General features: G+C 44.3%; 1 non-coding gene across 1 annotated transcript; it reads left to right on the forward strand.

The window, feature by feature from the left end:
- The first annotated feature begins 1,429 nt into the window (after window positions 1–1,429).
- Window positions 1,430–1,593, forward strand: LOC127492889 (U1 spliceosomal RNA). Its single transcript, XR_007922717.2, has one exon. It is a non-coding gene; the product is annotated as a U1 spliceosomal RNA (small nuclear RNA).
- Window positions 1,594–5,109: the final 3,516 nt, after the last annotated feature.

The following is a 5,109-nucleotide window of genomic DNA, read 5'->3' on the forward strand; positions in this document are numbered from 1 at the left end:
GTTGCAAACAACCAGATTCCATTTTTTTCCACTATGTAGTATTCTATGGTGTATATATCCCATTATTTCTTTATCTAGTCTTCAGTTGACAGGCATTTGGACTGATTCCATATCTTAGCTACTGTGAATTGAGCTGCAATAAACATGGGGGTACAGATCACTCTTTCATGTGCTGATTCATTTCCTTTGTGTGCATTCTCAGCAGTGGGATGGCTGGGTCACAGAGTAAGTCTGTATTCAAATTTTTGAGCTATCTCCATACGGTCTTCCATAGTGGCTTTAACAGTTTACATTCCTACCACCAGTGGATAGGGTACCTTTTCCCTGACATCCTCACCAGCATTTGTTGTTTATTGATTTCTATATGAAAGCCATTGTAAGGGGGGGGGGGGGTGAGGGGAAACCTCATGTGGTTTTGATTTGCATTTCCCTGAGGGCTAGTGAAGTGATCCTGAGCATTTTTTTTTTCATGTATCCATTGGCCATTGGATTTCCTCTTTTGGAAAATGCCTTTTTAGTCCTTTGCCCATTCTTAACTGGGTTGTTTATTTTGTTGTTGAGTTTCTGGATCTCTTCATATATTCTGTTCATTAATCCTTTGTCAGCTGCATAGTTTGCAGATAATTTCTCCCATTCTGTTTGCTGCCTCTTCACCTTGCTGAGTGTTTCTTTTGTAGTACAGAAGCTTCACAATCTGATGTGATCCCATTGGTCAATTCTGGTTTTGACGACTGTGCCTCTGGGGTCTTTTCCAAGAATTCTTTGCCAAGGCAAATGTTTTGCAGGGTTTCCCCAACGTGCAGTCCTATTTCTAACACCCCTTCCACCAACCCCAGGAATTGATGAGTTCCAAGGTTTTGAGCTTTCATTGGATCTCAGGTAGAAATAATGGCTGATAATGCCAGAGCTGTACTTCAATAGCATGTTTTGTTTTTTATTTAAAACAAAATATGACCTCCTCACTTATTTAAACTCATCATGTCCTATATTTAGTTCTTTTGATTTTGTAAATCTAATAAGCTGCTTCAAAGATAGGAAAAGCTTCTCAGAAGAGTTACCATTTATTCTACATATGCTATAGGTCAATATAGTACTCTGTATATGCTAAGCCAGTTATATACAAGATGGCTTCACAGTTTACAGAAAATGCAAATTATAAAAAAAAAACTATGAATGGGATTTTTTAATTTTTTGCACCAAAATAAACTTACCTTTAAAAAAGATTTAATTGTCAATTTTTAATTTGATATTTATTAATTTGAAAGTCAAAGGTACAAGCAGAGAAGGAGAGAGAGAGAGAGAGAGAGAGAGACTCTTCCATCTGCTGGTTCACTCCCCAGATGTCCACAATAGGAGCTTCTTCTAGGTCTCTCACATGGGTGACAGGGGCCCAAACACTTGGGCCATCCTCCACTGCTTTTCCCAGCCATTACTTACCTGGCAGGGGAGATACCATGATCACGAAGGTGGTTTTCCCAGGGCGAGGCTCATCCATTGCACTCCGGATGTGCTGACCCCTGCGATTTCCCCAAATGCGGGAAACTCGACTACATAATTTGTGGTAGTGGGGGACTGCATTCGCGCTCTCCCCTGTAAACAAAAAAATAAAATAAAATAAATAAAAAATAAAAAAAGAAAGAAATCAGGGGACTAGATCAAAAGTGGAGCAACCAGGACATTAACCAGTACTCATATGGGATGCTGGCATTGCACAGGTGGTGGCTTTACCTGCTGCTTCATAACGCCCCTAAACTTACCTTTTAATATTTTTTTCACAAACTACTAAGCACTAGAAGTTACTATTTCTATTTTTCAGGTAAGAAAACTGAGGTGCTGGGAAGTTAAATAAATCCAACCAAGATCATATAGTTGAAAGTGTTAGAGGAAGACTCCAAATACAATTCTGTCTGCATCCAGAGCCTGCCCTCACACTGCTTTCTCCTACCAGCTAAGAAGAGAGGCAGCAATATTTCTGCTATCTTAAGCTTTTCGATCTTATTACTGACAGTAACTAAGTCAATAATTCTCAAAGTGTGGTGCCTGAACCATCAGCAGCAGCATTCCCCAGGAGACCTGTTGAAAATTACAAAATTCAGGGGCCGAGATTTGGCACAGTTGTTAAGATGCCACTTGGGTCACCTGCATCCCACATCAAAGTGCCCAGGCTCAAATCCTGCCCTGCTCCTGAGTCCGGCTTCCTGCTAATGAACGCCTAGGAGGCAGCAGGTGATGGTTCAAGAAGCTGGGTCCCTGCCACTCACGTGGGAGACCTGGATCGAGTTCTGGGCGCCCAGCTTCTTCCTGGCCCAGCCCTGGCTATTGCAGGCATTTGGGAAATGAAGCAGTGACTAAAAGAGTCAGTCTCTCTCTCTCTCTCTCTCTCTCTCTCTCTCCCCTGTTCTCTAGTAAATGAAAATAAATTTTTTTAATTTTCCCAAAAAATTGCAAAATGTAGGGCCACCCAACCTTAGCAAATCCTGCGTTTTGTGTTTTCACAAGTCCTCTAGATGACTCTTGCGATGCATGCTTGTTTGAAAACCAATGAGGCCAGCGCTACAGCTCACTAGGCTAATCCTCCGCCTTGCGGCGCTGGCACACCGGGTTCTAGTCCCAGTCGGGGCGCCGGATTCTGTCTCGGTTGCCCCTCTTCCAGGCCAGCTCTCTGCTGTGGCCAGGAAGTGCAGTGGAGGATGGCCCACATACTTGGGCCCTGCACCCCATGGGAGACCAGGAGAAGTACCTGGCTCCTGCCATTGGATCAGCGCAGTGCGCCGGCCACAGCACACCAGCCGCGGCGGCCATTGGAGGGTGAACCAACGGCAAAGGAAAACCTTTCTCTCTGTCTCTCTCTCTCTCACTGTCCACTCTGCCTGTCAAAAATAAAAATTAAAAAAAAAATAAGAAAACCAATGAACTCAGCCATCCATATGAATTCTTAGAGTTTGGGGAGTGTCAGCTGTAAATCTTTCTTAACATCCATTCCTGTCCTCTTTGTCCCACTGGACTATGGAGGATACCAAAAAGAAAAAGAAGGTTCCTGCTGGCCCAGAAATCCTTAAGAAAAAGTGAGGGAATGTCACAGAACTGAAGATCACACCTGAGAAAGAATTTTGCCAAAAAATATGTTTTGTAAGAGAAGGAATAAACTTATTTAAAAAGCTAAGCAGAATCACAAGGAATATAGGTAAAACTGAGATTCCAATGGCTAGGATGGCAAGAAAGCTAGCAACTGCTACATCCCTGAAAAGCCCAAATTGGTGTTTGTCATCAGGATTGAAGGTATTGGTGTAAGCCCAAGGTCAGCAAGGTGTTGCAGCCTCTTTGTCTTTGCTGGCTCTTCAATGCCACCTTTGCTAAGCTCAGCAAGGCTCCACTTAACATACTGAGAACTGTGGAAATGTATATTGGATGGGGCACACAAACCTGAAATCAATCAATGAATTAATGCAACAAATGTAGTTCTGGCAACATCAATGAAGAGTGAATTGCCTTGAGAGATGAAACTGATCATAACTGATCATTCAATAAATATGGCACCATCTGTGTTAAGGATCTAATTGATGCCAGCTAGACTGTTGGAAATGCTTCAAAGGAGCAGATAACTTCCTGTGACCCTTCAAATGATCTCCAGGATAACTGGGAATGAAGGAAAAGCCCACCCATTTTGTGAAAGGTGGAGACGCTAGCAGCACGGAAGATCAGATCAACAGGCTTAACAGAGGATGAACTAAGGGGTCTTCCATGGTGTTTTTGTGAGCTGGCCCATTAATAAACAGTGACTGCTCTCAAATTGGAAAAAAAAAAAAAACAGCTATTCCCTGAATAATCCCTTTTCTGTTAGAAACTTGCCCATAATTTCATTGTAACTCCAGAGAGATACAAACATTGTTGGCACGTTTGACAGGTGTGTAGCACTGAATGGAAATGAGGTAATCAATGCAAAAAAAAAGTTGCTCAAAATTCTGCAAAGCAGAATATTAGGGCTAAATTTAAAAGCAGTGTAAAAAACGTTTCTGAGTTTAAAAGGAAGGGAAAAGGTGATCTAAATCATCTATCTGTAATCGGTTCGTATTAGTCTGCTCTCCACTTGTCCAAAACCAGTCGGAACACTGCTCGAAGCACCTGTAGGGTTTATTTGACTAACAGCTAAATAGCTTGCTTCCGCTTTGCTCTTCATTCTGTGCTGCTGCTTTCTTTTCCTAACTTTTATTTATTTGAGAGACTGAGAGCTCTCATCCACTGTTTGCTCCCAAATTGGCCACACAACAGTCTCAGTAGGGAGCCAAAGCGAGGAGCCAGCAGTTCATTCCGGGTCCCAGCTGCGGGTGGCAGGAGCCCAGTCTCCTGAGCATCTCCACTGCCACCTCGGGTCTGCGTTAGCAGGAAGCTGGAGTCAAAAGTAGAGGCGGTCCGCCTGTGGTGCCGGCATCCCGTGTGGATGTCAGTTCTAGTCCCAGCTGCTCCTCTTCCAGGCCAGCTCTCTGCTGTGGCCCGGGAGGCCAGTGGAGGCTGGCGCAGGTGCTTGGCCCCTGCACCAACATGGGAGACCAGGAAAAGCACCTGGCTCCTAGCTTTGGATCCGTGCAGCGCTGCCCTAGTGGCCATTTGGGGAGTAAACAAATGGAAGGAAGACCTTTCTCTCTGTCTCTCACTCTCACTGTCTATAACTCTACCTGGCAAATAAAATTTAAAAAAAAAAAAAAAAAGTAGAGGCAGGTGTTGAACCCAGGCACTCTAGTGTGGGATGCAGGCATCTTAACCAGTAGGCCAGATGCCTGCTTCTGCTCTCTGCTGAAACCAAACTGAGATGAGAAGTCAGCTCGGCCCGAGTAACACTCGCCATCGTGAGGCCTCCCGCACCTGCCCACTGGTGGACCTCTGAGTGGAGGACAAGAAGAGCTCAGTGCTCAGGTGCCTGGTGCACCTGCCCTCGTGGCTCAGGGCTCGGAACAGGCCATTGTCCCTGGGAAGCAAGTTCTGTCTTCCATTTCCTCAGAGCTTGTTCAATATTAGCATAGGTACGCCCTGAATAAAGGAAACCAGAAATCCATGGACACCACTCTGTCTTAATCCAAAGAAGAAAAATGATTTCAGGTGTTTCCCAAACCA

This window comes from Oryctolagus cuniculus, chromosome 14 (genome assembly GCF_964237555.1).
Source record: "Oryctolagus cuniculus chromosome 14, mOryCun1.1, whole genome shotgun sequence".
In the NCBI taxonomy this organism is placed as follows: domain Eukaryota; kingdom Metazoa; phylum Chordata; class Mammalia; order Lagomorpha; family Leporidae; genus Oryctolagus; species Oryctolagus cuniculus.